The sequence below is a fragment of the Propithecus coquereli genome, unplaced genomic scaffold, assembly GCF_000956105.1.
Source record: "Propithecus coquereli isolate 6110/MARCELLA unplaced genomic scaffold, Pcoq_1.0 Scaffold57, whole genome shotgun sequence".
NCBI lineage: Eukaryota > Metazoa > Chordata > Mammalia > Primates > Indriidae > Propithecus > Propithecus coquereli.
This window is the reverse complement of record NW_012151618.1, coordinates 2842257-2855219: the sequence shown is the minus strand read 5'-3', so window position 1 is coordinate 2855219 and position 12963 is coordinate 2842257. Positions and strand designations below refer to the sequence as shown.

The following is a 12963-nucleotide window of genomic DNA, read 5'->3' as shown; positions in this document are numbered from 1 at the left end:
AGTGTTTTGTAGTTTGTCCATCACTGCCCTAGAAAGAACCAAAGCAGCCCTCTTCCCAGAAAATCTACTTTTAATGACGTGATTGGTTATCTTCAAAGATGGCGGCCAACATTTTCGCCATCCTTCTAGTAGTCAGAGGCCACTCTTCCCATCAAGATGTAGAGATTACTTCCCCTGCCTTTGAATTTGAGCTGGCCTTGTGATTTGCTTTGACCAAGAGAATGCCATGGCAGGGACATGTGTGAGTTTAGGGCCAAGCTGTTAAGAGGACTGGTAGTGTCCACTTTTCTCTCTTGGAACTCAACTGCTATGCTATGAGGAAGCCCATGCTCTCTTGCTGGAGAGAGGGGCCCTGTGGAGGAACCCTGTGGAGAATACCATGTGGAAAGAGAGGACATTTAAAACCCTGGAAAACTAAAGTAGCCCAGCTGACAGTCACCCTCAAGGCCCGGACATATGAGAAAGGCCATCTTGCATGTGCCAGCCCAGTCACCAGCTGAATACAGCCAACAGAGTGACCCTAGCCATAGCAGCAGGACCACCCGGGTAACCCACTGGATGGTGAGAAATAATAAACCATTGTTGTTTTAAGCCGTGTGTTTTGTGTGGTTTGTTACATAGTAATAGATAACTAAAATAAACAATATCACAATTATCCCATTCTATGTCACCAGGAGCATCTCATTTCTTTTCCCTTTGATATTTTTGTCGTAGAAATTCTAGCCTGTATCCTTTAGCTGTAGTGTTGAAACTGGTATCTAGAATGAAGAGCTATACTTGGAAAATGCTGGTTTCTAAAACTTTCCAATGGGTACAGTGCCAGATAACTCAACTTTTATTATACTGGAGACAGTCTGTCTCTAAAGTGTTTATAATCAAATTCACTGTACTTGAAATATTCAAACACACAAAAGTTTTCCTCTTAAAATTCTGCTGATATTTAAATAGTGAGTACGAGAATAACAAAGCCTGAATTTAATATAGCCTGCTCTACCACATGCACCTAAAAAATTATTGAGGTCTAAGCTCATCCATTCTATAGCTAACTACATGTCTAAATATTAAATATTTTTCTAATCAGAAATGGCTTCTTACAGCATCATTCTAAATTTCAATATTAGATGCTTTAAAATTACACTCATCAAAAAAAGTCTCTGGCAATATCATTTTTTTACTTGGTGGCATTTCAAAATAGCATGGCACAATGAGATGAATTCCCTATAAAATCTGCCAGCAAACAGTAAGTATGATCTTTTTCTTCAATGACTCCTGTTGTGATGTAAACTTCGCCCTTTTCTTCAGGGTTGAATTTCAATCTGGAGTCTTTCCAAAGAGAACATAAAGGGCACGACCTACTCCTGAAATTATTCTTTCACTGACATAAAAAATTTCTTGTATGTTAAGATTACTTATACAATGGATAAAATAGTAAGTTAGACCTCCCCAGTACTCTGTGAAAGCAGCAGCACCTCCAGGAATACACCCCAGCCTGCCCCTAGAAAGCTATTTTCTGTAAAACATACTGTATTGTTAATATTAATCCCATGGCAAGAGCCCACAGTGACACTTTCTTATAGCAAAGATGAAAGTAAAATTCAAGTGTCTTCCCAAGAGAGTCTAAACAGAACTTTGTTTTTGAATAGTCAGACGTTCTATCTCTACACTGAAATGCTCAACAGGTAGACATCCTTTATCCTTCTTTTTCATAAACTATTATCTGTGAAGTTGTAAAGTTTTAATTGAATAGTTGTACATGTCTATTTCAACTAATTGCTGAAAGAATATACACTGACATGATTTCGTTCATTCTACCATTCATTTTGCTTCTTCTCGTTCTTCTACTCAGAAAGGCACCATAATAGCTGATTCTTCCTAGAGTCCTTTTCCAAGCCCTCTGCTCTTCTCACTTTACCCCAAAAGAGGCAAACTCAAAGATCTGTATCAGCAAGCCAGATTAAATCAGTAGGGATCCATTTCTAAAACTTCCCTAAGAAATCACATATAGATCCATAGCTTTCTAGTGACGACTACCAAATCTAAATTTCAGGCTCAGATTCTTCTTTGGAATTCTAGCTCCATATAATCATCTGCCTTCCACACATAGCACCTTCATATTCCCCAGCTGTTCAAAATCCACATGACAAGTCTCCTCTCATTCTTACTCTAGTACTTCCTGTCTTGATCATGGAATCATCACCAGACCTGAAACCTGACATCCTTACCTCCTTCTCCCTTACACTCCACAGTCTATGGTGATTACTATCAATTCTATCTTCCACATATCCTTTGAACCCATCCATTCCTTCTCTCTTACCATACTGATGCATCATTTCTCGTTTGGACTTTTGCACCCACATCCCAACTGGTCTCCCTGCCTGCAGCCTTGCCTCCTCGTCAATCCATTCCCTGCATCATAGCCGGGGTGATCTTCCTTAAACGTGGAAATAATCCTGAGTGGCTGCATGGTGAAGTAGCTAAGAATGTGGATTTCAGAGCCAAGGTTGAATCCTGGTTCCATCACTTATGAGTGGGTCACTTTAGGAGTGTTACTTACTCTATGTTTCATTTTCCTCAGAAGTTAAATGGAAATAAAAATAATAATATCTACTTGTTATGAAGATGAAATGAGTTAACATTTATAAAGCTCTTAAAACAGTACCTGGAATACAGAACATGCAATACTAGCATGTGTTAAATAACTGGAAAATACTTATCTGCTTAAAACCTTTTTCTGGAGGAAAGTGCTTACTCAGGGCAAGTAAGCCTCCATAATCTGGCACCTGCTTAACTGTCTACCATCAACTCACTCAGTTTATCCCATTTAAGAACGGAGTTCTAGGCATAGAAAACTATTGGCAGATCGCTGATCCAGTCCTGCTATGCTATTCTTCCATGTCCTTCTGTCTGGAATGCCCTTCTTTCTCTGGAATGTGTGGTAAACTCCCACCATTCCTGCAAGCATTAAAGTTTGGGTATCTTCTTCCTTTTAAACCCTTCCAGATTCACTCAAGCCAAATTACTTCATTTTTGATACAGTTCAGGGACCTGCTAGATATCTCTCATTTCATTTACCATGCTGCCTTGCAATTATATTTTTGACAAGCCTACCTTCCTTATCAGGGGTGCTTTTGGAGGTCAAGGACTGTGTTTTTTATCCTTACATCTTTGGCACATAGCATAATACCTAGCATGGAATATAGGATACAAGAAATATTTGTATTTAATTATTCTCTATCTTCTTTCTTTCCTCTCCCAACAGTATCAATAGTGATAATATTCCACTGCCTTAATATACATAAAACACTTTGAAATATATCATTTTGACTTGATCCATAAAATAATAGACAGAAAAATAAGTATTCCCACTTTACTGGTAAGAAAACAGATTTCAGGAGTCAAATGGTTTCCCTAGAATCATGCAGCCATTATTCAAATCCAGGACTTGCAATTCCCAATTTTATGGTTTTTCTTCTTTTTTTTTTTGTCTACAATCACAGACCCTCCTTTGACATGACCATTTTATATTAGTTAAACTCTGGGAAATTGATGATACTGCCCCCCTATACCTTTTTCAAGAAGCACCTCTACTTTAATGTCTGCAAGATTTATACTTCCTCCTTCAAAAAGTTTCAAAGCAGACAACTAAACCATCTTGTTTTAATCAACAAAAACGTATTGCTCCTGGTCAAATGCATTCATTGCTTACAAACATGTCTTGTAAACTCCCAGACTGGTGTCTTTTTACAAGACGCTGTGTTCCCATCAGGGTGTGACCAAAGTCCGTGAGTGCTACTCAAGGGCACCAAGTCCGTGGAGCCAGATAAGAAAGCTTGGTCTGCAATGTCGCTTCATATTTTACAGGCCCAGCCAGGAATGGTCATGAAAGCAAAGCACCTGGTCACGCATGAAGATTTTTCATCAGATTTACACAAAGAAGACCTTTCTTTAAAAAATAGTTTTTGGAGACACCTGAAGTAAGGCTCAGAGCTAGTGTCACTGGTAAATAATCGTCTGGTGTTTACATTTTCACCAGGGATTGTTTCTCCTGACACTACAAATTAAATGAGGCAGCCAGACTCTCAGAGCCTGCAATTTTACTGGGAAAGCTGTGTGTTTAAAAATCTAAACAAAAGGGCTAGCCTGCCTTTCCAGAGGGTTTAAGAAAAACCATAATTTAACATGCAAAAACACTTCTATTCTGCTTGACTAAGGGGCTTTATACCAAAGCTTTAACATGAGTTTTTTTCTCACCTTAGAAGTCCTTCCAAGTCCAGGTGTGTGGCAAATGCTAATTGCTATAGAAAAAAAACAAGCCTCTCCCTGGGGAAGGAGAGGCTGTATTGCCAAACACAGACCCTTTAGGGTTTGAGATCTTGACAGGGCCCAAACAAAGTGTCTTGTTTTCATTTCCTCCTTTACAGACTGCTTAACTTTTTGTAGCATGAAAAGATATCATATGATGCACTTTATCTTTATTTTGGGAAGATATCTACGTTATGAGAGACTACTGAAGTAAGAATCTAATGTAAATTGCTATAAAAGTCCATGAATAGCCAATCAAATCACCTGGTGACATTTATTTCCTCCATTGAAAACACAAAAATAACGCAAACAAATTCCCTTTGTTCTGGAACATTCCCCATGAAACTAAGTGCAGCTCTCTCTTCATAAAAACCATTGCTTGAAAAACACTGATTCAATATTTGGCCCAGAACAGCTGTGAAAGCACAATTTTCTACTGATAGCTTAATTCCCATCTCGGGATTCTAAATCATAGGCAGGCAAGAAAACACATATAACCAAATACCCTCAACACACAGCCTATAAACAGCATTTCATCTTAAGAGGGAAAACATTAACTTTTGAAATCAACAGAATTTATTTGTACTTAAGTAAACTTTGATTGTAATAATCAGATGATTCCGCATTCAAAATCAAATGAAGTTTAGGCTTTCTTTGGGATTAGGAGAGGATATCTCTTGCTTTTGGATTTTCTGACTAAAAGCCAGTAGGTATGGCACATAAAATCTACTAAATTTGCAGTGAAAATTAAATAATTATTTCAGTTAAACTACATACAAGACCATAAACCAGTGTTATTGCCTAAATTATTATCCCAAATTTAACCTCACCCACAAACTAAATATATAGTGCAGCTTGTCATTATTTTATTTATAAAAATAAAATATAAACATAAGAGGTTAATAATACCATACATTTTACAAATGTTTATCAATTTATTTTCTAAATCGAGCCTCACAACAATTCTAGGAAAGAGAAGGGAAGGGAGCATTGCTCTCTTTTTACAAATGAGGAGCTGAGTTTCAGAAAGACTACATGGCTTCTGCAAGGTCACATAGCTGGCGAATGGCGACACTGGAAACAAATCTAGTCTATTCGCACTGAACTGCACCATACTACCTTTTTTTTTTTTTTTTGAGAGAGAGTCTTTCTCTGTTGCCCATGCTAGAGTTCAGTGGCATCATCACAGCTCACTACAACCTGACACTCCTGGGCTGAAGAGATCCTCCTGCCTCAGCCTCCTGAGTAGCTCAGACTATAGGCATGTGCCACCACGCCAAGGTAAGTTTTCTATTTTTTGAAGAGATAGGATCTCACTCTCTTGCTTAAGGTGGTCTCGAACTCCTGACCTTGAGTGATCCACCCGCCTCAGCCTCCCAGAGTGCTAGGATTACAGGCGTGAGCCACCACGCCCAGCCCACACTACTTTTCTTGAATAAACTTTGCCCTTACCTAGTGTAATCAACTTAGAACCCAAACTGCTTTTGGTTGCCCATCTTTGTGAATTAACTCTGGCAATAGCTCTGCAAATTTGGTAAGCACAGGAGTTCGTTCCCAGAAGCAGCTCTGGAGCACTTATAAAATGAGAGATGATTTCTTAGGGTGATAGTTCCATTCCAAGGACAAAGCACAATCTCCCCCAATATACCCCAGGCGCTCTGTGCACTCATCTCTTTCAACTGAATCCTACCCTTTGCAACTCTACCTTAACAGCTTCCAACAGAAAATAAGCAAACATGAGAGATTTGCAGTGAGAGCTAATATTGGAGGAAGATGCAATGCCTGGGGTTGCAGAGCTGCTTTTAAAGGATGAGTCAAGGGTCATAGGGGCAGTTTCCTACAAGTCATCAGGGCTGTTGGTTACTCAGGTTGTCACAACCCTCTTCATTATTGTTTCTACCATAAACATAGCATAGTATCAAATATGCAATGAAGACTATCCTCGAAGAATGTGAAAATTGTTCTGTCTCGTGCATTCAGTGACAGACACATGGAGACTAATCAAATTTTTCCAGAGTCTTTTTTCATCCAATAAATAACTATGGGGCATCTACTATGTGCCAGGCACTAGTCTAGATCCTGAGGATACAATCAGTCTTGTATGGGAGACAAACACATAAACAAATAATCACACTGCTTTTTGGTGGATGGTATAACTAAGTGCTTCGGATGTGACTGTTTCCAGCTGGGTAAGTGGGACAGTTTTAGAGAAATTATGTCATTTGATCTGGATCTTATAGATTAGATAGGAGTTCAGTAACAAAAAGTAGAAAGGATAGTATTTGATTCCTGCTGCATTTCACCTATAAATACAAATGAAAACATCAATTCTCACGGGAATGCTCTAGCAGCCTGAGATTCAAATATTTTAATACAAAGAAAAAAACCTCAGAACCCTATAAAATGGCTTAATAAATAATAGCTACAGATCACCTCATGCCTTTGACCACTGATAATTGCTTCTGCTAAGTAATGTGCACTTATATTTTCAAAATATTAAGGGTAGAAAAGTTCTTAGCTATAGCCTAGTTCAATATCATCTTCTTTGATATGACAAAGATTATCTTATTTATTATCACATGGTTAATCACTGAAATTAAAAATTATTAAAATCAGATATTTTGACATCAGTTTAGTATCTTTCTTTGGTAGTGTGTGCTCTATTTTTGTAAGTGAATAGTTTATGGTTAGGGATGTCCTTTGTAAGGCATAAGCATGTTATTCCGAGGTCAGAGGGTCATGTCAGTAAGCCCCACCAGTGTTGCTACTTATTTTCTGCTTAATATACAAAGGAATAAATCACTGAAGAGAACTTGAGGCAGAAAAAGAAATTCCAAAGGCGAAGGACAAGAATGGAGGTAAATATGACAGACCAACAGTCAGGAGAGCCGGATTTGATTGTCATTCATTCTTGCTAAGTGATCTTAAACAAGCCATTCACCCCCGCTGGTTTCCATTTCATCTCCTGTATAATTAAGTGAATAATACCTGGCTATTCACTTGTGTGCCTTCCTGTCTCTCAGTTTGGGTGTGAACATGTGTTCCATTTCTAAAAATATTCATATAGAGTAACCATCTCCTGCAACTTTTTCATACATGCCCTCAATTATTACTAGAGCCAGATTCACACAATTGGCATTAGTCAGCCCCAGTTTAGAAATGAGGAGACCGTGTTGCAGTTTATGTGACTTGTCCAAGGCCACTTCGCTAGTAGGTTACAGGGCTGCAGTTTGAACTGTTCACCAAGCCCGTTGCTTTTTAAAATCAATAATATCATTATTTACTTTATGACGGCATTTTTCAAGCATGACCAAATAAACACGTTTACAAACAAAAACACCACTGAAACAAAAGTTTCGGAAAGCAACATCATTCTTACTGCATTTCGATATATTCTATTCTATTTTTTAATGCTAGTCACAACCTGCTAAACTGATATCATGATCTGCTAATTCCACAATTTGCAGTTAGCAAATACTGCCTTAGGTTATATGATACTCATGTATTTTCTGTTAAAAACATCTTTAGACCAAATTACTCTTAAAGTCCATTCTGGTTCTAACACTAGACTCAACACAATGAGACACATGAAGATGCATTAGAAAATTTAAAGTGCCATAAAAATGTGAGGTGGCCATAACATGCCCATTGATCATACACGAGCATCTGTATGGATACAAAGCGCTGCAAACTCCACCCCTCACTAGCTCCATGCCAGAGTGAAAGGGCAAGTATTTTGAGTCCTTTATAGCCCAAAGAAGATTAAGTCATATATAGCTGTAATTTGTCCTGACATTTAGAAAGTTGGGTGTCACTGAAGAAGTTATTAGATTGGAGAGCTCTGAGAATAATAGATGTTTCAGCAATCTGACTTCCTTTCATATGCAATATATAGTCTCGACAGAGAATTGACCAACTTTAATATCAACCAGAGTATTTATATTTGCTTTCCTTGGCTCATAAGTTATCTTGAAAATGAAATGTCTTCTATTGACATAAAGACACAGATGTGAATTTCCTCTTTTAAAAAGAGCTATATAAATAACATGGCAGCTCCTTTTTCTTATTGATTATAAATGGATTATTTATAATAAGCACAAATAGGCCACCAAGCAACTTTGAAGATTTTTACCAGTATTAGAAGCAGTTTTTACAGCACTGAGAAATTTGCAGAGTAAAAGTAACAAAGACATTGTTTCAATTCTCCCATTCACAGCCAGAGAAAATATTCTAGAGCAATTTTTCCTGCTTGAAAAGAGAAAGAAAAAGAAGATGCCTCAATATCTGTGCTCCAACTACGCTGGCATGGCTTTCTCATTCCACTGAGCCTCTCCCCTCCTACCACAGGTTGTTTCAGATGCTCTCCCCACTGCCTAGAAAACACCCCGGGCCCTCAAAATTATTGTTCATCCTTCAAAATTCATCTCAAATATTACTTCCCCAAAAAACTTCCCTGAGCCTCTTGCCTTGGCCACTCCCCACAGTTAAACCCTCATGGCATATGCATATTTTATTGTTGCAGCTATTATTAGATGTGTGACTATTTATTTGTGCAGTTATTTGATTACAAATGTTTCCCTCATTAGATTCAAACTCTAAGAGGACAGGAATCATGTCTTTTTGCTCACTATTCTATCCTCAGAGCCTAGCAGAGGGCCTGGAACATGCAAAATATTCAGTTAATGTTTTTTGAGAAAATAAATGGTTCTCTTTTGGAGAAGATTCCATGCATTCTCTATTGAATGCTTCATATTCTCCTCCAAAGTCTAGAGTCTTTATTCTTCAATGACCTTATACACCAAGAAGCGAATGTTTTATTAGAATAAGACAATAAGTTATATGCTATGTACCTTCTATCACATGGTGTATTGGAGATGGACATATGCCAACCTTGAATGTAGATGAGCTTAATTGCATTCGTTTAGAAATCAACACCCAAGCAGCTCCAAGAATTTGTCCTCTGAGAGTTTCTCCCTGATTCCAATCAGGGAGTTAATTCACTACTCAACCAGGGGAGCTCTATCCTAAGAGCATCAATTCGCTGAGTTACACATGGTCACCTAGGAAAACAGGCTCTTGTGATATTCACACTAGATATGTTTATGGTGTGCCAGACACATCCCTGAGCACACCAAACATGCTACTTCATCTCATTTTCACAACAACTCTACAGATTAGGCACTGTTATTAACCCCTATTTTTTCATGAAAGGAACTTAGACACTATAATTATTATATAACCTGCCCAAGGTCACATAGCTAGTTAAGTGTCCAAGTCAGGAACCAAACCCAGAACCCACACATTTAACTATAACACTGTGCTCCTATGAAAATGTAAGATTTGCACAACTTTAGAAAAAAAATTGGCAACTTAGGAAATACTTAATTCAGCTCCACATTGTAAATTCACACAAATTATAGAGCTTCCTATACCTCCACATATCATAAGAAAAAAATTAAGATAGGAGAAAGAAATCCCATGTTTACTTCTCCTTCCTGCAGAGCCACGTAAGCACATGCGCTGTGACTGTTGAAAAATTGCTCATGTCCCATATTTCTCAGAAGTGCTCTAAGTCTCTATGCAATGCCCCTCAAAAATTCACCAGCCCATGTCTTATATTACCAGATAAATTCCACGGTGTGTGGATGGAGGCTCTCCAACGACAGGTATCTGCAGAAACAAACATCTGGCTTCACCATCCTCACTTTACCACTTGTCTTGCTTTGGAAAACAGCCAGTTTCTGAGTCCCCGTGGGACCCAGCAGTCACTAGGCAATGGGAGCTCACAGTCTCCACTAGCCTTAGTGTGTAATATGAGCTACAAGGACTGGGACAGCCCCTGTGCTCAGGATTGTCTGGCTGTCACAGCAAGGGATAGACTTTAAAAAGACTTACTAGCCAGGGATAAAAATATCAAGGCCATGCACTGATGCTCCTCCGAGGAAGTGGGAGAATTTATAAGCTATGAAAGGTTGAAGGTTGAGATACTATTTTTCACCTCTGTCTTAACTAAAAAGACTGCTAATAAGCTGTTAATAAGTGTGACTTGTGATAAGAGGGTGAGTCTGAGTAGGGAAATAAACAGTTTGTTGACAATGGGAAGACAACTGGGCCTGGGGCCAAATGCCTGCCCAACCCCCTGGAGCCGCCGCTTAGCCTGTGAGAGCAGCACAAACAGAACCTCAATCCTTCACTGATGTGCCTCCCTGTTGCTTCTGCAATTAAGTGGCTGTCATAAGCAAAAACAAAACACAACAAGCAAAAAAAAAAAAAAAAAAAGAAAAAGTCAGGATTGAAAGGGAACAACCAATCATTCTTATTAAAACAGAATTTTAAAATCCTCCAAATTCTGAGCAAATAAAATTCTGGCAGGAGACACTTGGGTAAAGGATAGAGGGGAGAATTTACTGTTTGAATATTCCCAACATTTTCTTCCAGCATCTTACTTCCCCTTCCAGATTCTCTTTTTTGATCTAACTGCTACCACCATGCCCAGCCCAAGGAATGTGTTTCTCCTTAACACATGCTAAATAAGCCCCTCCCCATCTGAGGCCATAAGGGAGAGGTTCAACTGATTCCTGAGAAGCTACATGACTAACTTCCCGGCCAACCTTGAGGCCAAGTGGGCTCCATTATACTTGATGTCATCAGACAGGTGGCCTTGTACCTGGTATTCAGTCATGGAGCCTCTCTCCTCTGCAATCTGATAGGATTTGCCTACCCAGCCTACATCTCAATTAAAGCCATAGAATGTCCCAGCAAAGAAGATGATACCCGGTGGTTGACCTACTGGATAGTGTACGGTGTATTCAGCATAGCTGAATTTCTCTCTGATCTCTTTCTGTCGTGGTTCCCTGCTACTACTACAAGCTGAAGTGTGGCTTCCTATTGTGCTGCATGGCCCCAAGCCCTTCTCATGGGGTGGAACTGCTCTATAAGCACATCATCATCCTTTCTTCCTGAAACACAAGTCCCATGTTGTCCGGGTTCATCTCTGAGGGATGTTGTCCCGGTTCTTCAGCTCCTTACTTGGAAAAATCACAAGCAGAGCCGGTATGACAGAGTGATGACAGATACTTTGTCCCTCTCTTTTCCTGTGGTTAGTGCTGCCACCCACACCCATCCCTAACAAGATGGACATTATGGTGAAAGCCAAAGTCTAAGCGATTGCAGATGCCATCATAACCAAGCCAAGAAAGATACCGTGAATTTACCAGGCAAAGAAAAGAAGAGCACCTAAACCACTGACCAGATGAAACCTTTCTGCCCTCTCTGCATCTTCCTGTTAGAGCTTGATGTTATTAGGGACTGTGGTATAATCATTTTAATAATGTTGCCTTGGAAACATTCTCGATATATTAAAAAATGGAATGTGTTGTCAAGTAATTTTACTATCTATATACATAGGGAGCATTTTAATTTAAACTTAATGCAGTGAGCAATGTCAACATTTTTAGAAAATATATTTTGCCTCTGGGTAGGAAAAGATGTATGCTACCATCCTGCAGGAAATATAAACTTAAAATTATGTATCCCATACATAGGCTTTGTACTTTACAGGACTCATTCTGCATGCGTTTTCTCTGTACTTATATTTAGGATAATCTTTATGGCTCCACTTCATGTAATGTACAGTTTTATATAATTCTTAAATGCTCTTAATGTATTTGTGCACTATATATGAGGGGTGTCCAGAAAGTATCCAGCCATTGTTAATACAGGTAACCATTCTTATTGTATTAACAATGGCTGGATACTTTCCGGACAGCCCTGCTGTATCTAGGGAAATGCTACTGTCTGACTATAACATACAAAATGCTCATGGCAAAGTGGGCAGGGGAAGGTTGTATATGCCACTGACAACTTCTATACAATGAGACTACCTGCCAAAAGCTGGGGGTACCATTGTGCTGGTGAGATTTACAAATAATACTTCAGAAAACTAATACAAATGATTGGTATTCAATGAACAAAGTAAGAAATGATGTTGAATGGGGAGTCCGGCCTGCTTGTTTTCCTAACATTGTAGTACCTGACTACCAGAATAGTTTTGTAAAGCACTTAGTCACTCTAGTGATAAATGGGGACATTTACACACATATCAGTAATCTGTAGCTAGCTCCCAGTTTCCTGTAGAACTAGTAATACCGTCCTATCTGCTTATAAGCTTTATATTTGTCTGTTGTTAACATGCTAAAATGGAAACCATTCCTGGTTTTACCTTCAAAGCTGAGTAACATGTTGGGTTAGTTTTCTTTCTTTCCCTATCTTCTTTTTTCAAACCAATTTAAGGAACCTCCAAAGACTTGCCCACCTCTGATTACATACATGTTCTTGTTTATGTCATTAGCAACAATATGCTAATGATGACACTTAGCTCTAAGAGCAATTCTGGGAGAATGAAAGGAAGTATGATACCACCTATAATCTGGTCAGCAATGGACAAGAGGCCTCCTTAGTTTACAAGTCAGAATCATTTGTAACCCATTTAAATGCCTTTGTCTTTATTCATTTTAACAAATTGCATATGATTACATAGCTTAAGTACAGAACAACAAAGTTAAAATGAATGCCTCCAACTTGATTGGCCAAATAGCTTACAGAAGTCTTGACAGCTTGTCTGAACTAGAAAATCTGACCTTTATACCATACTGCTAGGAT

General features: G+C 38.7%; 1 pseudogene across 1 annotated transcript; it reads left to right on the top strand.

Annotated features, from left to right (window-relative positions):
• Positions 1–3840: 3840 nt before the first annotated feature.
• LOC105821330 lies at positions 3841–11681 on the top strand (annotated as a pseudogene). Its single transcript, XR_001138059.1, has 3 exons — positions 3841–3974; positions 10838–11279; positions 11436–11681. The product of XR_001138059.1 is annotated as a receptor expression-enhancing protein 5 pseudogene (transcript).
• The last annotated feature ends 1282 nt before the right edge of the window (positions 11682–12963 follow it).